The sequence below is a fragment of the Erpetoichthys calabaricus genome, chromosome 4 (genome assembly GCF_900747795.2).
Source record: "Erpetoichthys calabaricus chromosome 4, fErpCal1.3, whole genome shotgun sequence".
In the NCBI taxonomy this organism is placed as follows: domain Eukaryota; kingdom Metazoa; phylum Chordata; class Cladistia; order Polypteriformes; family Polypteridae; genus Erpetoichthys; species Erpetoichthys calabaricus.
In genome coordinates this window covers 162,450,270-162,457,703 of record NC_041397.2, presented here as the reverse complement: position 1 = coordinate 162,457,703, position 7,434 = coordinate 162,450,270, and positions in this window count along the sequence as shown.

Genomic DNA, 7,434 nt, shown 5'->3' with positions numbered 1-7,434 from the left:
ACCCCAGCTAGCACAGAGAGCAAGGCGGAAACAAACCCTGGACAGGATGCCAGGGCAAACACACAAATACAGACACAAACCACGCACTAGGGACAATTTAGTATTGGCAATCCACGTAACCTGTACATTCTTTGGAATGTTCAAGGAAATCAGAACACTCGGGTGAAACCCATGCAGACATGGTGAGATCATGCGAATTCCATGCAGGGAGGACCTGGGACACAATCCCTGGTCTCCTTACTGCAAGACAGCACTGCTGCCACTGTGCCACCCTTTTCATTTCAGCTTTTTACAAAATTTTCATTAAGGAGACATTTCTTGGCATTGGGAACCATCTCAGAAATTGGATGGTGGAAGATTAAATTTTAGAAGTCAGTGTTTCAAGGATGCAATAATTTCCATCCATTATCCAACCCGCTATATCCTAACTACAGGGTCACAGTGGTCTGCTGGAGCCAATCCCAGCCAAGACAGGGTGCAAGGCAGGAAACAAACCCCTGGAATGGCGCCAGCCCACTGCAGGGCACGCACACAACAACAACAACATTTATTTATATAGCACATTTTCATACAAAAAGTAGCTCAAAGTGCTTTACATAATGAAGAAAAGAAAAATAAAAGACAAAGTAAGAAATTAAAATAAGACAACATTAGTTAACATAGAAAAGGAGTAAGGTCTGATGGCCAGGGTGGACAGAAAAAACAAAAAAAAACTCAGAAGGCTGGAGAAAAAAATAAAATCTGTAGGGGTTCCAGGCCATGAGACCGCCCAGTCCCCTCTGGGCATTCTACCTAATATAAATGAAATAGTCCTCTTTGTAGTTAGGGTTCTCACGGAGTCACTTGATGCTGATGGTCATACAGACTTCTGGCTTTTAATCCATCCATCATTGTTGGAACATCATGGTGCTTTCGGTAGATGGTGGTGGCACAAGCCACCACCAACAGGACACCGGAAAAGGAAACAGAAGAGAGAGTAGGGGTTAGTACAGATTATGAATGAATAGTTATTATAATGAATTGGATATACAGAGTATCAGGATTAAATTACAGTGAAGTTATGAGAAGGCCATGTTAAAATAATGTGTTTTCAGCAGTTTTTTAAAGTGCTCCACTGTATTAGCCTGGCGAATTCCTACTGGCAGGCTATTGCAGATTTTAGGTGCATAACAGCAGAAGGCCGCCTCACCACTTCTTTTAAGTTTTGCTCTTGGAATTCTAAGGAGACACTCAGTTGAGGATCTGAGGTTGCGATTTGGAATATAAGATGTCAGACATTCCGATATATAGGATGGGGCGAGATTATTTAAGGCTTTATAAACCATAAGCAGAATTTTAAAGTCAATTCTGAATGACACAGGTAACCAGTGTAGTGACATCAAAACTGGAGAAATGTGTTCGGATTTTCTTTTCCTGGTAAGGATTCTAGCAGCTGCATTCTGCACTAGTTGCAAACGATTGATGTCTTTTTTGGGTAGTCCTGAGAGGAGTGCGTTACAGTAATCTAGCCGACTGAAAACAAACGCATGAACTAATTTCTCTGCATCTTTCGATGATATAAGAGGTCTAACTTTTGCTATGTTTCTTAGGTGAAAAAATGCTGTCCTAGTGATCTGATTAATATGCACACACACACACACACCAAGCACACAATTGGGACAATTTAGAATGCACCTAACCTGCATGTCTTTGGACTGTGGGAGGAAACCGGAGCACCTGGAGGAAACCCACGCAGACACTGGGAGAACATGCAAACTCCACGCAGGGAGGACCTGGGAAGCGGACCCGGGTCTCCTAACTGCGAGGCAGCAGTGCTACCCACTGTGCCGCCTGCAATAATTTCCCCAATATACAAACGTCTTATGTACAAGCCAGAAATCTTTTTAAAGACACTTGTCAGGAGACAGAAACAATATTATCTTTCAGTAATGAAGACATAAACAATTTTTTTACACTCTGCCAGTCTTTGTAAGTAATGTCCTCCTTTGATATTTGGAGCTGTCAAAGATGAGACAAAAGAGTCACAAAAAGATTTGTGACATACAATTATTCCTGGCTGCAAAATATTTAAATTGAGAGTACATTAGTGTACAGATTCGAGTCCAAAACAGAATTGTCTTAATGAGGCAAAGAGGGCAGTTTTAACAGCAACTGTGCCTGTGGCCTTCCATTTCCTGAGTACATTCCTTACAGTTGAAACTGACCGTTTAAACCTCTGAGATAGCTTTTTGTAGCCTTCCCCTAAACCATGATACTGAACAATCTTTGTTTTCAGATCTTTTGAGTGTTGCTTTGAGGATCCCATGCTGTCACTCTTCAGAGGAGAGTCAAAGGGAAGCACAACTTGCAATTGACCACCTTAAATACCTTTTCTCATGATTGGACACACCTGTCTATGAAGTTCAAGGTTTAATGAGCTAATTCAACCAATTTGGTGTTGCAGTTTTTGTACAGGCAGTTTTTCACATTTGTTTTAATTTCATACAACTAAATACTGCTTCACTAAAAATCTTTGTTCAGAAAATACCCCAGTACTCAAATGTTCCTAGGAAATGAAAGACATATCACTGTTATCTTTTTTGTTGAAAGTAGAGTAAATTATTATGCAGGCTGAGAGGGGTTCCCAAACTTTTTCATATGACTGTATTCCAGTGGAAGCATGTAAAGTGAAAACAGTAAAGGTCCCAATACTGAGCCCTGCAAGATACCATAGCTCACTTTTATGTATAATGATGGAGTACTATCAGCACATTTCTGTACATAATAGAATTGAATTGATAAACAAGAACTAAATCATGCATGGGCATTGCCTGTATTCCCAATGCCTGTTTCCAGCCTGTGCAGTAAAATAGAATGGTTGATGGTATCAAATATTGAGCTTAAATCTAACAACATAATTATAGTGGAATTTCCTTTATCAGAGGATATCGGAATGTTGTTTACAAAATATGTTAGTGCTGTTTCTGTAATATGACCAATGCAGAAGCCAGACTGGAATTTTACAAATAAATTGCGATGTGTAAGGTGAGACTGAAGCTGATTGATGATTACTTTTTCAAGTATTTTAGAGAGAATGGGTAAATTTGAAATAGGTCTATAATTATTAACTATATATTGGTCTAGGTCTAAATTTTTAAGTAATGGTTTGATAAGTGACACTTTTAGTGCAACAGGTACTGCTCCATGCAATAATGAGCTATAGATAATGCTAAGAATAGGAGCTGCAAGAACATCCATTGCATTTTTTACTAGTTTTGTTGGCACAAGTTCTAAATTTTGTGTTGCACCCCAAAAGTACCATTATGTTGATTATTTTGGAAGACAACACAGAGTACATCGGAATAAGATGCAGTCTCAACTATTGTTTAAATTTATTTATTTATTTATTTTGCTCTATCATCTGTGCTGGTAGTAAAGCTCAGTAAGTCTTTCCTTAGTTTCCTTGGTGTTCTCACTACTTTTGTGCATTGTATGCACTGTACTTCCAGTAGAGAGATCAGTAATAATGCAAACAGACAAGAGCCCACCATTACAAATCAGGACTCATTATGATAAAATCAAATAAAAGAGCAATATGACCTAGTGGGAGTGCCACACCACACATAACTGACAGTAATGGGCGAAAAATCATTGTGATTTTATTAAGATTAGGTAAATTAAAACTACAATTGAGAATTATTGTAAAATCAGTCTGACTTCTACATCTAAGAGTGCATAATTCAGCTGGTTTTAAAGCTTCCTCAGATCAACACAAAAGTGGTTTGTCAAACAGTCATTCTTGAATGTGATATAATTATGTCCATTTTGTTATTTTCTAATTTTTTGGCCATGGTCTTGTAAACTTCTTTCTTGAGGCAAATATGCAATTTTCTGATTCACAGCATCTTGTGCAAATTACAAACCTTTCATTTTCAATGAAAATGCAAGTGAGGTTTTGCATCATCTTTTCTTAAAAAATTGCCAACTGCTGCAAACTGCAAGTAAGCAGACCTTATCAATATTCTATTTTCTTTTAACAATATTTTTATAACTGTCATGGAATAGATAGATAGATAGATAGATAGATAGATAGATAGATAGATAGATAGATAGATAGATAGATAGATAGATAGATAGATAGATAGATAGATAGATAGACATCAGACTGTCATTAGTTAGACATTAGACAAAAATGCTAACACAAGTAGCTTGCCATGCAATTTGAGGTGCCTGCAGGGGTCTGAGTATACCACTAATAATCTTTAACTTTTTGCCAAGAGCATTTTTAAAACCATAACTAACAAGTTTGAATGGAAGCTCTTCTCAGCTCTGGGCATCAGTTAATTTAAACATTAGTGTTTAAATATTTAAAGTATGCTCAAATTCATAACTCTAAAAGCTATGTTATTTATCTGTCCTTCAATTTTCTACATTTGCTCATTTCACTGTAGTGTTAGATTAAGTAGGCTTTATTATCTCAGCAGGAAATATGTTTGCAGCAGGAAAGTACAAAACATAATTCATTGTTACAATGATGAAGAAAAAAGCAAAGACACAACAACCAAAAAGCAGTGTTAACAAAAGTACTCATTCTCAAGATTAGTACAAAGAAGACAGTAAACAGTATTAAAAATAATTCAGAATTTACAAGCATCCCTACAAGTAATAGAATTCAAAATGCTATAGCCCATGCAGTTATCAAACTGGGTCCCTGAAGTTGTGAAGCATCAGCACTGACAATTATCCACCTATTTCATTTGGTTTCACCTTGTTCATTGTTGTTTTTTTAAATCCATATTTTTCAATTTGGTGTTCTAGGGAGCAGCTTAGTGCTCCAGGCAATAACCAACATCAGTCAAAGGGTACACTCACCCATTACAGCAGATATACTGGGCTGATTTATAACCACACCATTTAACATACCATGCTTATCTTTGGTATGTGAGATGAATCTGGAGTACACAAAGAAAAAGAAAGTTGGCATGGAGACAAAATGGAAACTTAACACAGACTTGCACAATGAGAAGAAAATAGAAATCAGATTACTAGAGGCATGAGACTGAAGTGCAAATCACCGTGCAGTCCCCTATTATTATAATTACTATTATGCATAACACATTGGACAATAAGTAATACAGAAATTAATATGTATAAACCAAATGTATTTTTCTCAATAACTGAATAACACCACAGTAGCATTGTTCAATTGCTGACACATATGTTGATTTCAAATAGTGCTGTTTCTACTTTTTAACACATTGAGTTCTGCACTTAATGTTCATGAACCTGTCTTTCTGGAAGCCACTAGGGAAACTTGCGATAAATTTCTTTAATTTTTCTTGAAGAAGGTTGTAAGCACTAGGGCCCTCATTTCACCACCTTCTCATGATCCATCCATTTTAATACCCTTTTTGGCTGTGTTTGACCACTTTGAGTCTGTCACTTTGTCCTTTTTAAAGTAGCTGGTTTTCAGTATGAAGCCATCTGGCTCCCCCCTTGATGTTGTTCCTCCTCGACTTTTTAAGGAAGTCTTTTCTACCTTGGGTCCTTCTATTCTTACTATTATTAATAGTAGTTTAACCTCTAGTGTGGTGCCTAAAAATTTTAAACATGCTGTCGTGCAACCACTGCTGAATAAAACGGGTCTGGACCATTCTGTTATGTCTAACTTCAGGCCTATTTCCAAGCTACCTTTTTTGTCCAAATTCTTGGAAAAAGTCATCTATACCCAACTGAAGTCCTTTCTGGACAAACATGCAATTCTGGAAGTGTTCCAGTCTGGGTTTAAAACTCACCACAGCACTGAGTCCTCTCTGTTAAGGGTTTTTAATGATATTCTTTTGACAGTGGACTCTGGTGACTGTGTACTACTTATGCTTTTGGATTTAACAGCTGCATTTGACACGATAGACCATGAGATCCTCATCTCTAGGCTGGAGCAGTGGGTGGGCATCACAGGTTCAGCTCTCCAATGGTTTAGGTCCTATCTTTCAGATAGAAGTTTTTGTGTCAGTATTGATGATTTTACTTCCACCTCTGTTGCCCTCCCCTGGGGGGTACCACAGGGCTCCATCCTGGGACCTCTTCTGTTCTCCTTGTACCTGCTGCCACTCGGCGCTATTTTTCGGAAACACAGTATTTCCTTTCATCTTTATGCAGATGACTGTCAGGTGTATTTCCCACTGAAGCGCCAAGGTCCATGTTCTATCCAGCCCCTGCTTGATTGCCTTACTAACATAAGGAGTTGGATGGCACTAAATTTTCTAAATTTTAATGAGAACAAAAGAGAATTCATGCTATTTAGGCCCAATAGCACCAGCGGGACCCCTTGCATTGACCTTTCCACTGTGGTTCAATTTGAGAAATCCATGATCACAAATTTAGGTGTAAAAATGGACTCCACTTTTAAACTTGATAGCCATGTGAATGCAGTGGTAAAATCTTGCTTTTTCCAGTTGAGGCGGCTGTCAAAAATCAAGCCTGTGTTCTCTAAGCGCAACTTTGAAACAGTGATACATGCTTTTATAACATCTCGTCTAGATTACTGTAATGCGCTTCTTTTTGGAATTAGCCAGGCCTCCATGGCTCGCCTACAGCTGGTGCAAAACGCTACTGCTCGATTTTTAACTGGCACAAGAAAGCATGAGCATGTTACCCCGATTTTGGCTTCCCTCCACTGGCTTTCAATTCATTTTCGAATCCATTTAAAGATCCTTATATTTGTTTTTAAATCTCTTAATGGGTGTGCCCCTCTTTATTTGTCGGAACTGCTGCACCCTTACGTACCATCTCGCTCCCTCAGGTCAGCAGACCAGATGCTTTTACGCGTTCCCAGGGCACGATGCAAACTCCAAGGTGAGCGAGCTTTTTCAGTTGCAGCCCCAAAACTCTGGAACGATTTGCCATTGCATGTTAGGCAGGCTCCTTCGCTAGCTGCCTTTAAATCCTTTTTAAAAACACATTTTTACTCTCTGGCTTTTAACCCTGTATAATATGTTGGCTATTTGTATACTTTTTATACTTTCTATTAAGAATGTCTTCAGCTCTTATGTGTTTATGTGTTGTTTTTCTTTGTACAGCACTTTGGTCAGCCTTGAGGTTGTTTTTAAAGTGCTTTATAAATAAATAAATAAAATAAATACATGAATACTCGAGCATTATTTTATGCAAGTTTCCAAAAATATTATCTCTGTAATTGAGATCATTGAGAAGCATGTGTGCTCTTGTAGGTTTCCATTTTTTGGTGTTCTTTATTCATTCATTATCTTATATTTGAAGCGTATAAAATGCTCCCAAGTAGTGCTTAAAGGAAGTTATTGATTGCCTTACACAAGTAAAAAAATATAAAAATTTTTAAAGTGTTTATAAAAATTAAGTATGAGTCCAAAAGCTAAGCAGTCAGATACCACATATTGTAATTATTGTAAAAGGCAGTGCTTGTGAAAGGCCATATGG